Source organism: Mobula hypostoma, chromosome 6, assembly GCF_963921235.1.
Source record: "Mobula hypostoma chromosome 6, sMobHyp1.1, whole genome shotgun sequence".
Lineage (NCBI taxonomy): Eukaryota > Metazoa > Chordata > Chondrichthyes > Myliobatiformes > Myliobatidae > Mobula > Mobula hypostoma.
The window spans coordinates 35353056-35365312 of NC_086102.1; positions in this window are offsets into that span (position 1 = coordinate 35353056).

Consider the following 12257-nt stretch of genomic DNA (forward strand, 5'->3'; position numbering starts at 1 on the left):
TTCCCCACTAAGGGAAAATATACAGCCATAGAGTCATAGAAAAGTACAGCACAGAAACAGGCCCTTTGGCCCATCTAGTCCAATTCAAACCAATTCAACTGCCTACTCCCATCGACCTGCACTGGGGATATAGCCCTCCCTACGCCAATCATCCATGTACCTATTCAAACTTCGCTTCAACGTTGAAATCGAGCTCACACGCACCACTTGTACTAGCAGCTCATTCCACATTCTCACAACCGGCTGACTGAAGAAGTTTCTCATGTTCCCCTTAAACTTTTCACCTTTCACCCTTAACCCATGACCATGTCCGACCCGAACTCTGTGGAAAAAGCCTGCTTGCATTTACCCTATTTATACCCCTGATAGTTTTGTATACCTCTATCAAATCTCCTCTCAATCTTCTACATTCTAAGAAATAATGTCCTAACCTATTCAACCTTTCCGTATAACTCAGATCCTCCAGATCCAACAACATCTTTGTAAATTTTAGCTGTACACTTTCAACCTTATTTATATCTTTTCTGTAGGTAAGTGACCAAAACTGCCTACAATACACCAAGTTAGGCCTCACCATTGTCTTACAGAACTTTAACATAATATCCCACCTCCCCTATTATCCTCTATTATCCTATACCCATACTTTGATTTATGAAGGCCAATGTGGCAGAATATTTCTTCACTACGCTATCTACCTGTAGTGCCACTTTCAACAAATGATGGACCTGTATTCCCAGATCCTTTCGTGCTACCATATTCCTCAGCACCCTAATGTTCACTGCGTAAGACCGCCCAGGTTGGTCCTACTGAACTATAACACTTGGCACTTGTCTGCATTAAATTCCACCTGCCATTTCTCAGACAATTTTTGCAGCTGATTCTGATCCCTCTGCAAGCCATGATAGCCTTCCTCGGTGTCATTAGCTAATTTGCTGATCCAGTTAACCACATCATTATCCAGTTCATCGATACAGATGACAAGCAACAATGGACCCTGCGGTACTCCACTAGTCACTGGCCTCCAGTCAGCGAGGCAACCATCTATGATCACTCTCTGGCTTCTCCCACAAAACCAATGTCTAATCCAGTTTACTGTCTCATCTTGAATGCCAAGCAACTGAACGTTCTTGGCCAGCCTTCCATGCAAGACATTGTCAAATGCCTTGCTATGGTCCATGCCACAACATCCACTGCCTTGCCTTCATCCACTTTCCTGGTAACTTCCTCGAAAAGTTCTATAAGATTGGTTAGACATGGTCTACCACACACGAAGCCATGCTAATTATCCTTAATCAGTCTGTGTCTATCCAAATTCTTATATATCCGGTCCCTTAGATAACTTTCCCGCAACTGATGTAGACTCACCAGCCTATCATTTCCTGTTTCAAGCCTTTCTTAAACTGCAGAACAACATTGTTATCCTTCAAATCTCTGGTACCTTTCCTGTCACTAAGGATGATTTAAATATCTCTGCTAGGCCCCAGGCAGTTTCTGTACTTGTCTCCCGTAGGGTGTGAGGGAACATCTTAACAGGCCCTGGGGACTTGTCCACCTTGATTTGCCTCAGGGTAGCAAACAAATCCTCCTCTGTAATCTGTGTAGGGACCACGAAGTTTATGCTACTTTCCCTCACTTCCATAGATGCTGCGTCCATCTCCTGAGTAAATACAGATGCAAACAAATTATTTAAGATCTCCCCCATCTGCTTTGGCTCCACACATGGGATACGATTCTGATCTTCCAGAGGACCAGATATGTCCCTTGCAATCCTTTTGCTCTTCACATATCTGTAGAATCCCTTGGGATTCTTCTTCGCCTTATCTACACTTCATGTCTTCTTTTAGCCCTGCTGTTTTCTTTCTTAAGAGTTCTTTTGCACTTCTTATACTCCATAAGCACCTCAATTATTCTGACCTGCCTATACCTGTAAAATACCTACCTTTTCTTCTTAACCAGGGTCTTAATATCTCCTGAAAACCAAAGTTCCATACATTTGTTATCTTTACCTTTTATTCTCACAGGCACATATGAGCTTTGTACACTCAAAATTTCACTTTTGAAGGCCTCCAACTTACCAAGTACTCCTTTGTCAGAAAACAGACTGTCCCAATCCACACTTACCAGATCACTCCTGATACCATCAAAATTGGCCTTTCTCCAATTTAGAATCTCAACCCGTGGGCCAGACCTGTCTTTTTGAATATTTGCTTTGAAACTAATGGCACTGTGAACACTAGGTGAAAGAGTTTCCCTGCACAAACTTCTGTCATCTGCTCTGCATCACACAATCTCTTGTTGGGACTTCTACACACTGATGAAGGAATTTTTCCTGAATACATTTGACAAACTTTGTCCTATCTATTCCTTTTACAGTATGAGAGCCCCAGTCAATATGTGGGAAGTTAAAATCACCTACTATAACAACCTTACGTTTCTTGCAACAGTTTATGATCTCTCTACAGATGTTCACCTAAATCCCTTGGACTGTTGGGTGATCTATAACATAAACCATTAACGTGGTCATAGCTTTCTTATTTCTCAGTTCCACCCATAACGCCTCACTAGTTGAGTTCTCCAGTCTGTCCTAATGTAGCACTTCTATGACATTTTCCCTGACTGGTAACACCACCCCTTCCCCTTTAATCCCTCCCACTTTATCACATCTGAAACAACAAAACCCTGGAATACTGAGATGCCAGTCCTGCTCCTCCTGCAATCAAGTCTCCCTAATGGCTACTATATCACAATTCCAGGTATTAATCCATGCCCTGAGCTCACCCATCTTTCCTACGATACTTCTTGCATTGAAATATATGCAGCTCCAGGACACTGGTCGCACCATGCTCAACCTTTTGATTTCTGACGTTGTCTGAGGTCTTATCAACATCTGCCTGCACAATCTCTCCACTAACTGTTCTGGAACTCTGGTTCCCATCCTCTTGCAACTCTAGTTTAAACCCCACCCTGGAGCATTAACAAACCTTCCTGCTAGGATATTAGTGCCCCTCCAGTTTAGGTGCCAACCATCTCTTCTGTACAGGTCCCACCTTCCCTAGAAGGGATCCCAATGATCCAAAAATCTTGTACCCTCCCTCCTACACCAAATCCTTAGCCACATGTTAAATTGTACAATCTTCCCATTTCTGGCCTCACTAGCATGTGGTATGGGTAGCAATCCTGAGATCACAGTCCTTGAGGTCCTGCCCTTTAACTCAGCACCTAACTCCCTGAACTCGCTTTGCAGAACCACATCACTCTTCCTACTTTTGTCATTGGTACCTATATGGACCATCGCCCCTGGCTGTTCACCCTCCCTCTCAAGAATGCTAAGGACTCAATCCAAGATGACCCAGACCCTGGCACCAGGGAGCCAACATACCATCTGGGAGTTTTGTTCTCGCCCACAGAACTTCCTTTCTGTTCCCCTAACACACAGCTTGCCTGTTCTCAACACCTCCCTTCTGAATTGCAGAGTCAGAGTCAGTGCCAGAGATGCGACCACTGTGACTTTCCTCTTCTAGGGTATTCCCCCCTCCCAACAGTATCCAAAGTGATATTTCTGTTGTTGAGGGGGATGGCCATGCTGGCTGTTTAACCTCCTTCCCCTTTCTGACCATCACCCAGTTTCCTGTGTCCTGCTCCTTGGGTGTAACTACCTCTTTACAAGTGCCATTTATCACACATTCAGCCTTCCGAATGACCCAGAGTTCATCCAGTTCCAGCTCCAACTCCTCAACGCGGATTGTTAGAAGCTGCAGCTGGATGCTCTTCTCACAGCTGTAGTCATCAGGGACACTGGAGGTCTCCCTGCCTTCCCATATACTGCAAGAGGACCACTCAACTATCCTGCTTAGCATCTCTACTGTTCTAACTGAACAAATGTAAAGGATGGGGAGGGGGTGCAAATGCTACCTACAGCTATCTCGCCTTCTCTAACTGCCTCTCATTGTTGAAGCCTCGAAGAGGTAAGGCCTCAAAATCTCTATCCTAATGCTGTCCAGTCCAACAATAGCCACTCCACTTGCCCCTGCATTACTTTAATTTGTACTTGCTAATCAATCCTGACTGTTGATTGGCTGAGCTCAAAGATCCACAACTGCCGTGAGTCACTGTCTTTAATACTCAATCAGTGAACCTGAATGAATTGCATCTTCTCAAGATTCTGACCTCTCTGATTGGCCTCCCTGTATATACTCCCTGAACTCAACAAGTCAAGAATTATCTATGGAGGGAAAAAAAGGATTTACGTTTTTGGCTAAGACCCTTCAGAAACTGTCTGACTTGCTAAGTTTCTCCAACATTTTGTGTATGTTGCTCAATATTTCCATCGTCTGGAGAACCTCTTGTGTTTATGCTATTACTTCCAGCTTCTTACTTAATTAGCCCTTCCCCTACCCACCTGGCTTCACCTGTCATCTTCTAGCATGTCCTCCTTCCCCTCCCCCCACCTTCTTATTCTGGCATCTTCCCCCTTCCTTTCCAGTCCCAATGAAGGATCTCGGCCCAAAGCATCAACTGTTGATTCATATCTGTGGATACTCCCTGACCTGCTGAGTTCCTCCAGCATTTTGTGTGTGTTAATCTGGATTTCCAGCATCTGCAGTATCATTTGTGTTTATGATTTGCCTCCTTGTTTGTTTTGTGTCTGAACTACAAGATCAGAATCCCTTTCCTCAGCACAATCTAAAGCTACTTAAATAATATACCGCCTTTCTGTTTTTCTATGGGTGGATACCCGATTAATCTATGCTATACTATATCTGTCATCTTTTTGCTCACTCATTCAATCCAAATCTTTTTGAAGCCTCTTTGCGGTCGCTTTGAGGGACAGATGCAGCCACTTGACTTTTTATGCTCATTGAGAACAGATCACAAGAATGGGGGAAGTAAGGGATACCTAAGGCCATCACCCCTACTGGGGCAAAGGCCACTGGCAGCAGCTTGTCAGACGTCTGTCCTGGGCCAGTCTTTCAAATTGTCCCCAGGTGTAGCCCATCTTAAGATCCCAGGGATGAGGTCTGTTGGCATTTCTGTAGCAATGGGTTTTTATGGATGAGGTTGCTATCTCCAAGCCCAGCCCTCCTCCTAAATGGGGAAACATACTTGAAATAACCATTAAGCACATTAAAAATTGCTACGTATGTGCAAATAGACATAAAATGTGTGCATTTAATAGGTCCCTTTAAAAAGGTTTAGGTTTAAATTCCTACTCACACTGCCAAGTTTATTCTTCCTTAGAGATTTGTATTTCTCTCAACTATTTGACTTGTCTCTTCCAGCCTGAAAAAGAGCTCCAATTATTAACTGGCAAAACATAAAATGCTGGAGGAACTTAGCAGGCCAGGCAGCACCTATGGAAATAAATAAACAGTCGACGCTTTGACCCCAGGCCCTTCATCAGGACTGGCATTAATTGTTAATTGTTCCAAGTATTAATTGTTCTTTGTGCAAAGGTGTGCACTGGGCAGCTGGAGTTCTCCTTTCTTTGGTACATTGAGTAATTTCTACCCAAATGACATGCTAAAGCATGATATGTGTGGATGCAGACAAAAGTTTTTCAAATTAATCACCTACCACACTCTGCTGCATAGCAGTCAGAGAAGGAGATTATGCCTTAAAGGCACAATCCTTATGAAAGTAGCAATATAGATTTTGACTGTCGTGGAGGATGGGTGAACTGAAGTAGACATGGAAAGAGTATCAAAGGTTTCTGAATAAGTCATTGAAGTGCTGACGAAAGAGGTACAAGCCATTAACACGTACACACATTTATAGACAGTCACACTGTATCCTACATGTTGTGTATTTAATATTTCAGTAATATTTGAGTGTGGTGTAATTGTTTAATTAAGCATTCTTGTTTGTTTAAATAATTAATCACGGGTTTTATAAAAGGACGTGAATGGCAGACACGATGTCACATGCGTGAGCCTCGCTTAAAGTAAAAGTAACAACTAAGACTCGCATTCCAGGCTCTGTGTTTCCTTTCAAGGAGTTTTTAAAAAATGTTTTTGAGTTACAAAATATAGCACTAGAACCCTTCATTCATGTTTCCCATATTAATGCACCCCATAACCTCCAAATTTAATCTGCTAACACTTCCTCAGGTAGATGAAGACAATTGATACTTTATATAATGAAAACAGAAAAATGCTTGTTATCTTTCTTTGTGGTATAAACTCTCAGAAATTAAGAGAATAGGAAAGAGATAACCTGGATGGGAATGGGAGTCTTCTCAATTGTGAGACCCCACAAGGGCAGAAAGAAAGACCCTCCTTCTCATGGGCAGAGGGTCTGCTGAAGCACCCCTTTAGGAATCAAACTCTCCAAATCTGAGTGCAGTTTGAGGAATCTGTGATGAATGTTTTGTTTTAAACAAAAACAGGCTCTAGGAAGGTTAGGAGCTCCCTTGAGGAATGTGCTGCTCTCAGCTCTTTAGCATCTATGTATGTGGAATATAATTAAGTCGAACAACAGTCAGGTAAATAATAAGCAAGCAATTTTATAAGTTGAAAAGAAAAGGGCGAGGTGATTGAGCTGATTTATCCTTCCCTCCTTTGCAGCATCCTGAGCAAATTCCATAATGGGCTGAACAGGTTATTGCTAGGGGTAGATGCCAATACTTATGCAAAGTTAAGATCAAAATAATTTTACATTAATTACTATGAGTTGTAATGAATCTTTGTATGTTACTTTCATAATGGAGACCAAATGATAAAGCAATTTTTGGGAGATGAGTCACTATTTGGAGCAAAGGTTGTGTTAAGATTGTCTGGTTTGCTGACAGCCTCACAATCCTAAAGCTGAACTTTCCCATAACCTGGGGAGAATGGGCTTGAGGGGGAGGAAGACGGAGAGATGAGTTAATCCAAAGTGTAGTGGTTAGCATGACACTATTACAGTTCGGGGCGTTCCGCAGTTCGGAGTTCAATTCCGGCGCCTTCTGCACTTCCTCCCCATAGAATGCATGGGTTTTCCCTAGGTGCTCTGGTTTCCTCCCACAGTCCAAAGACGTACCGGGTGGGTTAGTTGGTTATGGTATAATAAATTGTCCTGTGATTAAGGTAGAGTTAATCGGGTTTGTCTGGGTTTGCTGGAACAGTGTGGCTTGAAAGGTCAGAAGGGCCTACACTGCAGCGTGTTGCTAACTAGATAACTGGATAACTAGACAACTAGACAACCAGATAGATAGATAGAGAGAGATACTGTAGATAAATAAGGAAGAAAGAAAGATTCCAATAACTACATCCCCAATTCCTTATTCACCCAGGAAAGATTTCCATTCTTAATTTACTTTTAGCAATGAGCGTAATTTGGTGTTGGCGCATGGCCAAGTGGTTAAGGCGTCGGTCTAGTGATCTGAAGGTCGCTAGTTTGAGCCTCAGCTGAGGCAGAGTGTTGTGTCCTTGAGCAAGGCACTTAACTACACATTGCTCTGTGACGACACTGGTGCCAAGCTGTATCGCCCTAGTGCCCTTCCCTTGGACAACATCAGTGGCTTGGAGAGGGAGACTTGCAGCATGAGCAACTGCTGGTCTTCCATACAACCTTGCCCAGGCCTGCGCCCTGGAAATCTTCCAAGGCGCAAATTTCGAGACTAACAGATACCTATGAATTTGGTGCACTGCAAAAGTAAAAAACTATCACAAAAATTCCACCTTAAATTCATACATCAAAGCATATCATATTCCTCACAGGACTCAATTCACAATTTGATGGACCTCTTTGATGACACATGACATCACCTAGCTCAATATTTCAAAGCAACTTCCTTTCCGTTAGATCCCTCTTATCATCTTATCACTCACTGGGTAGGGAGTGGGTCAATGATTGGCGTGCAATGTGTTAGAGTGATGTGCCTCTTGAGTTAGAGTAGCTGGCGGTGTGAGCAAGTCATGAGATGCAGTGGTAATTCTTGCAGCCATGTTAAGTGTGGGAGTGCGCAGTGGAATGTCTGGCTGTTAGTTAAGAATCCTAATTGTCGTAGCTTGTTGACAGGGGACTGATGCACTGAACAATACGTGAAGCTACTTACACTTTTGGAAGAATTATGACATTGGATGATGCAATTGACACACGTCTTGCTGCTCTGCCCCAGATCTCAGAGTTTGATTTCTGGTATTGACCATAAGGACTCGCTGTCCTCACTTTCTTCTGAACATGTACCTGTAAACTCCTGATGGATCCCCTCAACTTCCCATTAAATCTATAGTGTTATTTCTCCCACAGGGTAGCATTCTTCCATTCTGCTGTGCCAACTTCAGTTGATAGTCCACTGGCTTGGGCTCTAATCAAAAGTATATGTTTGTTTTATCTGGAGCTAGCCAAGTTGGAATACCTCGAAATAATGAACAGTATTGACAATCATTACAATTGTCAGGCAATATTCAATTAGAATCCATGCTTCTGAGAGCCGCTAAATACATCACATACTGATTCTTACTGTTTAGTAATTCTGCTCCACCCTCCAGCCAAGCCATGTCTCTGCTTTAGTACTAAGTTGTAAAGTTAGTCAGCTCCATCCTGAGTACTAGCCTCTGTATTGCACAGGATCGAAAGAAGCTACAGAAAGATGTAAAATTAGTCAGCTCCATCTTGGGTACTAGCCTCCATAGTATCCAAGACATCTTCAAGGAGCGGTGCCTCAGAAAGGAGGCATCCATCATTAAGGACCCTATAAACCAGGGCATGCCCTCTTCTCCTTGTTACCATCAGGTAGGAGGTACAGAAGCCTGAAGGCACACACTCAGTGGTTCAGGAACAGCTTCTTCCCCTCTGCCATCCAATTCCTAAATGGATATTGGATCCATGAACACTACCTCACTTTTATTATTTCTGTTTTTGCACTATTTTTAATTTAACTATCTAATGTACATATATACTTACTGTAATTGACTTATTTTTTTTCTCTCTAGTATCATGTATTGCATTGTACTGCTGCTGCTAAGTTAACAAATTTCACGACACATGACAGTGATATTAAACCTGATTCTGATTCTGATTCTGTGTAACTGCACTTAATAACAATCGTATCTTTAGTGAAGGCTATGGAGTTGAAAAGGTAAAGGGACAGCTCACTGAAGGAGATAGAAGGGAGAAGTGATATGTAGTGCAAAATTATAAACTATGGACTGTCATTCAAAATGTATGAGGTGGCATTCACTTACAAAATATTAACAAAAGTGTTTGAAAATAAGATACTGGCTTGACTCTAAATACTGCATGGAGGCAAATATAACCTTACCTATTATCTCCATTTGGAGTCTAAGGACTGGTGTAAGTTCCCAGTTACGACAGCAGGAAGTTTGAAGATAATAGGTGATTGTTGTGACCTAATTGGCCAGTCCCCAGAAATGAAACACTGCTCTCAATAATTGTTTTTTGTCAAGTATCTTCTTGATTTCTTGTTTTATTTGGTATAAAATAGGCTGTATTTTCTATGAAACTTGCTGAGTTCAGCCTTTCTCTTTAATGCTCAGTGTTGGTCAGATGTGAAATTGAGGTAGAACGTGCTGTGAGATGCTACTTTCATAAAGATACTTTGAATAGGAGAGAGTTGTGGACATCGAACAGACAAAACGATACCCCAACGTAAAGGAGGGCAGTTTTTCTTCTGTACATATCCACTATTTGGCTTCTGGGGTGGAAACAAAGTAGCAGAAACAGTCCATTGCTAGCACTCTCTGAAACAATCCATAACTTGATTTAATAAAACTTATAAACGGTTTCAGAGTAATACGCCACGGAAACAGGCCCTTCGGCTCAACTGGTGCATGCTGACCACCGTCGGGAGCATCGTCTAAAGTAATAGTACAATAAAACAAAGGCAACGCTACCATTCTCCACATGGAAGGTTTTATGGTTCAGTCAACATATTGTGCCAATACCAGTACTTTAAATGAGTCTTTCAATTCCCACTTTTCCCATTTTCTTTCCCAAGTATGTACATAATGTCCGTTTTAAAGTTTTCATGACATTTTTCCCTATGGTTGAAATGTCTAATACTAGAGGACATATATTTAAGGCGGTGGGGGGGTGGGGGAAGTAAGTTAAAGTATATGTGTGGGGGAAGTTTTTTTTTACACAGGGAGTGGTGGGTGTCTGGAATGTACTGCCTGGGGTAGTGGCAGAGTCTGATACATTAGGGACTTTTAAGACCTTGACATGGGCACATGAATGTGAATAAAGTGGAAGGATATGAGCATTGTGTAGGCGGAAGGGATTTGTTTAGCTGGCCATTTAGTAACTAATTATATTGGTTTGACACAATATCGAGGGCTGAAGGTCCTGCTCCTGTGCTGTACTCTTCTGTGTTCTATCCATTCCCAACAGCCAATCAAGCTGTGTGATCCAGATCAGAGTTGGTATAGGCACATGATAGAGACTTTTAACGTGACTTTCTGCAGACAGCAGAATTCTGGAATACTAAAACTTGTTTCGGTTTTCTTCTGCAAAATTATCTCATATTGGCAAATGTTAGCAATTATGAATGAAATCAAATCTCCTTGTGTTGCAATGACATACTTTTCAAGCTACATAACGTAGCAGATAAATGAAGAAATGAACTCAATGTTGGTCAGGAATGGAAACTTGACTTTCCCTTTTAGAGGGCTCGGTTTCAATTCTGTTGTAATTTCCTGGCTATTTGTAGTTACAGAAGCAAACCTCTGTTGCAACTGTTTGATTGTAACAATTTACTGAATAAAGCAGAGACGTGGTAAGAAGCAAAAGCAGAACAAAGTGATTTTAGAACATACAAAATAGAAGATGCAGCACAGGGACATGTCTGTGCTGACCACGGCGCCAGCACAAATTAATCCCATCTGGCTGCATGTGGCCTATATCCCTCTATTCCTTTCCTGTGCATTTGCCTGTCTATAGACTAGTTAAATGTTGTTATTCTATCTCCTTCCTCAGCTTCCCTCAGCAGTGCACCCCAGACACTGTGATATAAAAACTTGTCAGATAAATCGCCTTCCTACGTTCCACCTCTCACTTCAGTGCTACTACATGATGTTTCCATCCTACCTGTGCCTCTCATAATTGGGTATACTTCTACGGGGCTGCCTCTGATGTCCCAGAGGAAGCAATCCATGTTTGCTCCATCTCCCCTTACAGCTAATTCTCTCAAATCCTCGCAATGCCCTGATGAACCTCTCCTTCACCTTACTGAAGACTTGGCATCTAGTTCAAAGCACAAAGTTCATTTTTATTATCAAAGTATGTATGCATGATACAACCTTGAGATTTGTCTCCTATTAGGCAGCCATGAAACAAAGATCTCCTGTGAAACAGCAACCGAAGCTGCACACAATACTCCCAAGGTGGCTTAACCAAAGTTTCATCCAGTTTGCAAAATGACTTCTTTTATATATATATTCAATAACACAACTTAGCAAGGCAAGTATAATGTATATCTTTATTGTCCTGAATACCTATGTTGCCAATTTCAGGGAACTATGGAGTTGGACTCCAAGGTCCCTCCATACACCAATGCTGAGGGCCTTACCATTAAATGCATAGACCTTCCATTTACATTTGACCTCACAAAGGCATGACGTCTCACAGTTGTCTGGATTAGCCTCCATTTGCCACCTTTCTGCCCACATTTCCAACTGGTTTATATCTAGCTGAACCCTTTGACAACCTTCACTATTGTCCACAATTCCACCAATTTTAATATTGTCCGCGAGCATATTAATTAACTCGCCTGCATTTTTGTTCAGCTAATTTATATATCTCATAGACCACAGAGATCCAAGTGTAATCCTTGTGGAATACCACTGTTACAACCCTCCGGTGCAAATATACCCTTCTGCCTTTTGTGGACAAGTCAACCTTGAAATCAATCGACAAAGTCTCCGTAAAAAACGTGCTTTAATTTCTAGATCAGCCTACAATGAGGAAACTTGTCTAAATCTTAACCATGTATACAACATCCATGTTCTATCGTCATTGACTTGATTGATTTCTTAACCAAAATATTCCAAATATCTGTAGATATTCAGAAAAGGTAAACCTACTAGTGTTCGCTTATGTGGTAAACAAGTAGACTGCAAAGTAATTAAGTAAATAATTTTAACTGGTTAATTGAAATCAACTGACACTGTTTTTGTGTTATCTGAAAAAATATGTGGATTTTGCTAAGGCAGGGGTTCCCAACTTGGGATCACGGACCTCTAGCTTAAAGGTATTGGTTCATAGCATTAAAATGTTTGGGAAGCCCTATACTAAGGTATGGTGTGTGTTTAGTATGG